Source organism: Haemaphysalis longicornis, unplaced genomic scaffold, assembly GCF_048455015.1.
Source record: "Haemaphysalis longicornis isolate Haplotype H1 unplaced genomic scaffold, Haemaphysalis longicornis Haplotype H1 scaffold_20, whole genome shotgun sequence".
Taxonomy (NCBI): domain Eukaryota; kingdom Metazoa; phylum Arthropoda; class Arachnida; order Ixodida; family Ixodidae; genus Haemaphysalis; species Haemaphysalis longicornis.
This window is the reverse complement of record NW_027526296.1, coordinates 7,880,117-7,889,765: the sequence shown is the minus strand read 5'-3', so window position 1 is coordinate 7,889,765 and position 9,649 is coordinate 7,880,117. Positions and strand designations below refer to the sequence as shown.

Sequence of the window (9,649 nt, the reverse complement as noted above, 5' to 3'; positions counted from 1 at the left end):
GTGTAATACATAAATCTGATGCTGTCACATAGGTGTTGTTCATGCCATATAAAGAAGCGTCAAGCCATATATGGTGGGACAAAGTACCATATATGGGTTGGCCAGGACATAGACGGCTGTGATTTGCGCTGTATATGGGTTGGGTGGGCCATATATGGCGGTAATTTTAGCCATATATGGCGGTAATCGGAGCCATATATGGCTTTCTGTGGGCCAATATATGGCTATATTTGATGCCATATATGGGCTGACCACACCATATATGGCCATATTTTCCGACATATAAGGCAAGTGATAGCCATATATGAACACATATATCGCTATATATGGCCACATATAATTTATATATAAGCCATATATGGTATTTTCGTAAGGGAAATACCAAGTAGTCCTGGTACGTGTCCGTCTTAGTAATCTCTTCTTTAAACAAACATCCGTACTGTCACAAACAAGCGCATCGCTCTCAGATCTGTCATTGAGACATGCGATCGCGTTAGCTCAGTTTTAACAGAAACCTAACTGAATCGTAAGATGCTTGATACCGAAGTCTGAGATCGAGCTAACTGTTGTAGATTATGCAGCTGTGACCACACGCAAAGGCTTGTAGGGGAACTCTTATCTTCATCCCCGATAGACATTTACTGCTCTTTGGAAACAGATTGGGTTCTCATTGAAACCGGAAGTGGAAGAGTTGTTTTTGGAGGATTTTGTTGGCCCCCCAGGGCACTGCCGGCTTTTCAGACAAGCTACATGCCGTAATATTACCGTTACCAGCCACTTGCCCACTTGTTCAGTCTTTCGTCTAGAAGATTTTAGTTTTCCCAGTTTTAATGATCGAAAAATGCAGCCATTTCCTCGTCATGTCGTCCACAAGGCAAGGATTTCTTTCATGTGTACTTGGAATTTAATTCCTCCCAAATTGTCACTGAGCCTACCAGGACATCCACGACTGCTTCTAATATTCTCGACTTAACATTACCCATTCATTACACATCACCTAAATGCCTGGACTTAGTGACCACTCTTTCGTGGCCTTTGATATACCACCCAAAATAACACTAAATATATCAGGGACTACCATGCCACTGACATTGATGCAATTGTTTCCAACCGTTCCTGATTTCGTCATATCTTCATGCATGGGTTTGAAACATCATTGGTTCATAATCACTAGATTATGTTCAAAGAGAAGGTACGCGAAATAACAAAATAAACATATACCCATAAAAATATTTGCAAATCGCAATGGTCCCTACCACACCCAGAATATCCAAAGGTTAGCTAACCAAAAAATGACTTTACCGTTCTGCAAAAAAATACCCAAGCAATGAGCGATGGCTGGCATATGATAATGAACCTAAGTCATACATTTCTGCTCTCAAGACCGCGAAATGTAACTTTTTTGCAAGATAAGTTGCCCTCAATTTTGTTAGAAAACCCTAAAAAGTTTTTAGGATTGTGTAAATCCTCCTCACAGTAAAGCGATCTCGCTAATAGATGGGGACGGCAACAGTAGTTCAGATAAGGATTGTCCTACACTCTTAAACTGAACTTTTTCAAACAACATTTCTTACTCCATTTTTTCTGATGCTTATCAATTTCCAGATTTAGTTCACGAATACATGCCTATTCTTCCGCTCTTGATAGAACCATTGAGAATGTGCCTAATCATTTTGTTAAAACTGTATTCTTTTGCGGCATTAACGAAACTAACTCAAAGTTTTTAAAAGGCCCATTCCGGTAATCTTGTATATCGCTTGTTAAGATCTTTCTACAATGCTTAGTGTCAGTATGTCGGCCTTTTGAGCGGAAGATGGCACAATGGTGCCAGTCTTTAAATTCAGTAGTAATGTATCGCCTAGAAATTAATGTCAAACATCACTCACCAGCAACCCCTGTAAAATTCTTGAAACCATGATTTAAATTAACCTTTTGCGATTTCTCAAACCTACTTCTTTTTTTAATCTTGCACGGCATCGATTTCGTAAACACCATTATTACGGAACACAACTCTTATCATGCGCCCACAGACTCCATGCCATTTTCTACAAGCGCTCATTCGCAGACTGCATATTTTACAGCGAGAATGTATACGTCTACCCCCCTCTCCTCCCCGCGCTTTTCTCTCTGTCGGTGAAACACCAAAGCAGTAAAGCGGTAAGGCCTGACACGCCGATCGCATGCGTCAGGCGAATCATGCATACAGCATGTAGCTCAGAATTTGTTTAAGGAAACCATAAAACAAGCATCGAAACCGGATTTTGGATAAGGCGCCTGTGAACAATGGGACCCACAACCATGCGTTCCTGGTAAAGATTATGTTTGCAGATTATAAGCAGGACTAGTGTCACTAAATATAGTAGCTTTTGGCCAAAACGCAGAGCGCACGCGGCAGGCTAGGCAAGACGCAGCATTTACCGCCAGAGACGTCGAGCGTAGTGCCAGTACCGACGCTGAGGCAAGCAAGTCAGCCACGGGGGGTGATCTGCGGCCTCACCGTTACCTTCGACCCAGTCGTTTGTTAACAACACTACCGAAGATGCAGCAAAACGGCATCTTTGGGCACACTCCTGCTGATCGAATGCTGCTGTCCACATTATCTTTGATTCGCCATCGGAAACAGTGAAGAGCTAGCTAAGCTCACCACAGTTGACCGGATAAAACTCAAACCAAATGGTTGCGCCCTTGAGGTGTAGCTTTGTAAACAAATCTGACGTAATGTGAACTGACCAATAAAATTTGTAGCGGCACGGAACTATAGGAGAAAAGAATTCCGACACTCCGTGCCTTATTCAGTGACACAGGCCGAGCCCAAGCAACAAGCCCATGGAGACCACGAGAAATATTTCATAACCACCTTCCATCACAGTTTGTTGTGGCATAGAACAGTTTAATTGGCGTATTCATGGGAGGTTGTGGCCGTTACTACACCAGGGTGGCCAAACCTGCGCTGGTGCGTGTGTGGGTTACCGGCAATGGTCGCGGGGGTGGACCAAATCCCAAGCCTAATTCTGCAATTCCATCAATACACGGATTTTTTAAATCGTGGGAATTGTCTAGCACCGGGACTCGAACCACGGTCCTTCTGCCCGCGAAGCGGATGCTCTACCTCTACGCCACCCCTGCAGCGTTAAGGGTAACATTAAATGGACCCTGCAACACTCTTTGAGCACTGCAAGTAATCCTACGCGACGTTTAGATTACACTGCCAGGAATACCTGAGCCAAATATTACACGTGCACGTGAAGCGGTGAGCGCGCAAATTGATGTAAAAGACGCGGAAACACCAACCGCTCTCCCTTCAGTTGTCCTCATTATGCAACCCCCGGCATGGCCTAAGGGACGTCACAAAGGCCATGGCTGCCCGATCGGCTGTCACTGGTCAACTTCGCGGCTAGATTCTCCCATTTCCGTCGTCGTCATCCCTGTGCACGAACCTCTTCTATGCCTGGAACTATAGGCACAGTTTTGCTGTTTCTTTTGTGTTTTGAGTGCGCGTGGAGTTTGAGTGGTGAGCTCCATACTTCCCTTTCAACGGGACCACTCGACTAAAATCGTTTATTGCTTCAAAAACGCCCTACCAGCCCGAGCGCGCGCTTGCGAGCAGGCGCCCATGCCTGCTTTTTTGTGGCACCAGACCGGAAATAGGCCCCTCCGCGTTGCGGAGAAAAGGAGAAAACTACCCGGCATGTGATATATCGAAGGCTGCCGAAGAAAACGCCGCGAGCCGCCCTCCTCTCCGGGAGAGAGCGCGCAGCTTTCGTCGCGTTGTCCGCGGTCGAGTTGAGTGGGAACGATTATGCGCGATTTCTCATCGCGCGTAGTTTCGTTAATTGTGAACGGATTTTCATAATTCTTGAGGGAGGACATTTTTGGGACAATAGACTTTATCCCAAAATACATTACTAGTAGTCGATGGCAAATGTTGCAGGGTCCCTTTAAGGGTAACAGAGTGGATTTCTAGAGAAGGAAAGCGTTGTAGGGAGCGTGAGGAAGTTAGATGGGCAGATGAGATCAGAAGTTTGCGAGGATAAATTGGTCGCAGTTAGCGCAGGACCGTGATAAATGGAGAATAATGGCAGAGGCCTTTGCCTGGCAGATGGCGTAGATAGGCGGATGATGATGATGATGATGATGGCAGCTTTGGTGGACTTCCACTTTTACAGGACTGGATGGCGACCAATTTTTTTGGACTTGTCAAAGGCTTTTTACAAAGTATGTCACCGACCACTAATGTTAGCGCTTCGTAACCTAAACCTCACAGTGATTTCTTGAATCGGATAGAATGTGTGGTTATTAAGCGGCACCAGTTCGATTGAGCTAATACTTCTAACTCTTCTCCTATCATGGTAGCGTCCGGAGTCCCACAGGATTCAGTTTTAAGACTGTTAATGTTTCGATTGGCATTAACGACCGGCCTAATTGTGTCTCATAAGCTATTGAACTGTTGGCGGGCGATCGTGATGGTTTCACCACCGTGACGCTGACAAACCTTATGACATCAGCGATGACAGCGCTTTCAAGCCTATAAAGCCGGAGTAAGGGGTCGAACAATCGGGATTTGCGGCCACAAGTTGCAGGTGCGTAATCGTTGCCTTCTACCTGTTATATTCAGTTTCGGTTTACTTTTATGTTCTTTCACCCCCAGGAGGCGCGTCTGTTCTTCATGTATATATTCAATGTGTGAAGTATAATAAACGGCTTTCGTACGGTGGTGCTGCCGGTGCTTACGTCCTTCGCAAACACCACATTGGCGACGAGGATGGGATAACAACACGGCAAGCTACCTTCAGCATCGAGTGCCGTCCGGATCTGCCCCGCCATGAGTTTCTCCGGCCTTGCTCCGCCGTCGCCGTTCCTCCCGGCGCCCGGCCATCCTTCACTTCCCTGGGAAGAGTGGGAGCAGACTTTCACAGTCTACCTTCTAGCGTCCGGAGCAGCTGAGTTCCCTCCAGAGCGACGCAAGGCCATTCTTCTGCATTGTTTGGGGTGGAAGGGCAGCGTATTTACCGGACTTTACCTGCAGGGTCAAGCGCCGCAGCACCAGGAAGGGCCGGAGCACCGGCAGTACAAGAGAAGCCTCCCGCACCTGCTACTGACGAGTGCGAGTCCGCAATCATCGCCTTACGGCAGCAGTTTTTGACGTCGTGCAACGTCGTCGTCGAGCGTCATCGGTTCCACCGCCGCAGCCAGCACGCAGGTGAGTCCATTCATGAATTTGTTGGTGCTTTACGGGAGCTCGTTTCGCATTGTTCGTTCGCTTCACAGGATGATGCTCTGGGGGACCGATTTGTAGCCGGCGTTGCTTCCAACCGCGTTCGTGAACGGTTGCTGCTTGAGGGTTTCTCCCTTTCGTTCGAGAGCGCAGTGCGAATCGCTCTTCAGTTTGAGCAAGCAGCTGAAGAGCTGAGGGAATTTTCTGCTTTGGTCGAGCCTGTTTCTGTACGGCGTCATCCCCAGTATTCCCATTCTTCTCAAAAAATCAATTCACAGCCACAAGCGCATTTTCAGCAGAACTTTTCAAGCGCGAGCGGTTTACGTGCGCCGCAGGGGCGCCGCCCCCCTCGGCGAGACAGAGATATCCGGTCCGTTTCACCGCACTGTTTCCGATGCGGCTAGCGGAATCACAGCGCATCAGCGTCGCAGTGCCCAGCGAAGGGAAAGAAGTGTTTATTTTGCGGTATCAAGGGCCACTTTCAGAAAGTATGCAACCGCAAGCGACAGACGCAGGGCAGGGTTCGTGAAGTCGGATTCGATGACGATGCTTTGTCAGATGAAAGTTCTCAGCATGTTTTGACTGTGCGGCATCCCGCTCGCAGCGCAATTTACATACAAGTGCGCGTCGTGGATGTCAGGTTGGCATTCCTTGTTGACTCCGGGTCGTCTGTTTCAATTTTGTTGGAGCAAGAATTTCGCCGACATTTTCAAAGCGATTTGCTCCAACCAGCTCCCCACGTAACCTTGTTTGACTATTCTAAGCGTCCAATTTCCGTGCTAGGCTGTTTCCAGGCAGAAGTTCAATTTAAAGGGCGCCCTGCCCCACTTCTTTTCTACATCGTTCGCCAAGGAACTTGTCTGATTGGCCTTGACAGCATTAAGGCTCTAAATCTTCGAATTTAGGGCGCCACTCTCGAGTGCCTGCACACGTCCGTTGCCCCGCCGCCGCGTGTCAATGACCCGACACCTTGTCACATTCCAACGCAGTCAATAGAGCAATCCAAGCAAGCACACCTTCCGCCAGCTTTGGCACACGACTTCGGTTCGCTTTTCAGTCCTGAGTTGGGCCTTGCTATGCGGTTCACACATCGTGTAAAGACTCGGCAAGGCGTGCAACCGGTATCTTCGAAGCTTCGTCGTCTTCCATATTCACTTCGGGAACCAGTGTCAAATGAACTTCACAGGTTGTTGAGTCTTGACATCATCGAACGTATCGATGCTTCTGAATGGGTTTTTCCCATTGTTGTCGTTGACAAGAAAGATAACAGCGCCAGTATTTGTGTTGACCTTCGGCAGCCTAACAAAGCTATTGTGCCAGACAGCTTCCCGTTGCCTCACACAGAGGAACTTCTTCATGCGTTGGTAGGGGCGACACACTTCTCAAAACTTCACTTCTCTTCAGCCTACCATCAGGCTCTTTTGCACCCTGACAGCGGAGACCTGACAGCTTTCATCACACATGAAGGGCTTTTTCGGTTCAAAAGAGTTTGTTTTGGGTTAGCTTCTGCCCCAGCGACATTTCAGAAGATGATCGCCACAATTCTTGATGGCTGCCCTGGTGTGTTGTTCTACATTGATGATGTCATATTCTTCAGGAAAAGTTCAGAAGAACATCTTTCGAACCTAAGAACGGTCTTGCAGAAAGTCAAGGACGCAGGCGTATAATTGAATGACAAATGCCTCTTCGACGTTCCAGAACTTTCTTTCCCAGGTCATAAAGTCGTGGCGAAAGGTATCTCGCCGCTTCCAGAGGAAGTACGCTCGGTAGGTAACACTCCAGGCCAACAGATGTTGCCAGCCTCCGTTCATTCCTGGGTCTTGTAGAATACTATTCCAAGTTCGTTCCACGCTTGTCCCAGGTGTTCGAGCCTATGCGCGTCCTGCTTCGCAAGAATGAGCCATTCATATGGTCAGCCGAGGCAGACAGCAGTTTTCCGGCGGTCAAGAATATGCTCTCTTCAAGTACAGTTCTACACATGTTTGATCCCGCACTTCCAGTCATCGTGTCGACCGACGCTTCCGACTGTGGGCTGGGAGCCGTCCTGCAGCAGCAAAATTGCCACGAACTCCGCACAGTTGCTTTCGCGTCTCGTACCTTGAGATCAGCGGAAACAAAGTACTCGGTCGGCGAACGCGAAGCATTGGCATGCATTTGGGCGTGCGAACAAGTTCACACTTACCTTTGGGGTCGCCATTTAAAGATTCCAACGGACCATCAGGCGTTTGTATCGTTGCTGTCGTCACAAGGACGTGGAAGAAGGCCACTCCGAATTGCACGCTGGAGTGCACGACACCTATGTTACAATTTCACTGTCGAGTACCGCAAGGGGTCCACGAACACGGTGGCAGATGCTCTTTCTCGGCTGCCAGCTCCCATGGCGGAGGCAGAGCTGGCCAAGGAAGAAGAAATTGTGTCGTTGGTCGAGCCGGCTTGCGTGACGAAGGAAGACTTTAAGCAAACCGTCCTCAACGATGGCTGTCTGCAAACTGTCAAGTCTTTCGTGCTCGGTTCTTGGCCACCGCAAAAGTCCGCACCAGACAAGGCAAAACCTTTCTACTCTGTGCGCGAAGAACTTTTTGTTGTTGATGACCTTCTACTTCGCACAGAGCGCCTCGTTGCTCCGTCCTCGCTCAAGGCTCAATTCATCGCTGTCACCCACGAGACACATCCGGGCATCAGGCGCACGAAGGCGCGACTTCGTGAGCTGTTCTGGTGGCCACGAATAAACAAGCAAGCTGAATCTGCTGTGAAAAACTGCCACATCTGCCTGGAGGCAGATAAGTGCGCCAAAACATGGCCAGCGCCATTGCAGCCTGTTCACTGGCCTAAAAGGCCGTGGCAGAAACTGGGCCTAGACATTGTTGGCCCCTTGGAACATGCACCTCACAATAGCCGATTTGCTATAACGTTGGTCGATTACCATTCCAAATGGCCAGAGATATATTTTTGCAGCGAAGTGGCCACAAGGACTGTGAAAGACTTCTTAACCAGTGTTTTTGCCCGTGAAGGATACTCGGAGGAGATTGTTTGCGACAATGGGCCGCAGTTCACTTCGCGTGAATTTATCACCTTTCTTCAAAACCGAGCCATCAAGCTGTCGCTACTACCCCCAGGCGAATGGGCAAGTCGAGAGGTTCAATAGAACTTTGAAGAACTTCATACAAGTTTCACTCCTCAAAACGCGACCTATCCGACAAGGAGTCACGGACTACCTCGCTATTTACCGCTGTACTCCACAGGCTACCACTGGGGTTGCCCCAGCAGTTCTACTGCATGGGTGAATGCCCCGAACCAGATTGGATGTTGTGGGGTTTTCGGCGCTAGCGTTTGCAAAGGACCCAGCAAAGGAACTGGCGCGACTGCGCCAAAGGGTCCGGCTTCAACAACAAAGCAGCAAGGAGTACACGGACCGGAGGAGAGCTGCTAAGCAGCCGAATATAGCTGTGGGCGATTTCGTTCGATTCAAAAAGCCGTCCGTTCGCTTCAAGCGGGATCGCTCCTTTTCCTCGACAACTGAAGTGTTGAAGAAGAGGGGACCTGCCTCTTACCGACTTGCAGACGGCCGCACATGGAACGCCTCCAAGCTGTCCCAGGTTCCCGAGAGGGGGACGACTCCTCCATACCAACGTTCGGAGCTACCTGCGCCGCAGCTTCCAGTTCGAGTGCCGCAGCCTGCCCTGCCGCCGCCGCCATCTCCCGGGTTGCAGCCGCCGCCCACTGGCGTACTGCAGCCTGCGGTAGCGCAGCCGCCTGCTCCTGATCCGCAGCTGCGTGTTCCGGAGCCTGACGTGCAGCAGCCACCTTCTCCTGGGCTGCAACCGCGGTCTCCTGGTGTGCTACAGAGCTCTACGAGCTCACTAGGATCTCCGACCGTGCAGCCGGTGCAGCGTCCCCATCGCCCGTCACGAGAGCGCCAGCCACCTGCTTGGCTCAAAGAGTATCAGACGCATTAGTTGTATGTGTGTATAGAGCAGTGTGTATGTAGAGTGTAAATATGTACAGTGCATGCTAGGGGTTTTTAACACTTACTAACAACAAATAACTAAGGGAAGGAGTATGTTATATTCAGTTTCGGTTTACTTTTATGTTCTTTCCCCCCAGGGGGCGCGTGTGTTCTTTATGTATATATTCAATGTGTGAAGTACAATAAACGGCTTTCGTACGGTGGTGCTGCCGGGTTCTTACGTCCTTCGCAAATACCACACTACCGTTTTAGCATTGCGAGGTTCGGCTTGTGCATACTGCCACCTAGCCGCTTATCCAAGACTGAAGACCGAAGCGATCATGATAGTTCCACCTCTGTGATGCTGACCAACATCTTGACAACAGCCACGACACCGCCTTCAAGCCTATAAAACCGGGAGTGAAGCATGGAGCCATCGGAAGCTGCAGCCATCGGAAGCGGCAGGTGCGTAATCGTTGCTTTCTACC

General features: G+C 49.2%; 1 pseudogene; it reads left to right on the top strand.

Moving 5' to 3' along the window:
* The first annotated feature begins 4,822 nt into the window (after window positions 1-4,822).
* LOC144172382 (uncharacterized) lies at window positions 4,823-9,171 on the top strand (annotated as a pseudogene).
* The last annotated feature ends 478 nt before the right edge of the window (window positions 9,172-9,649 follow it).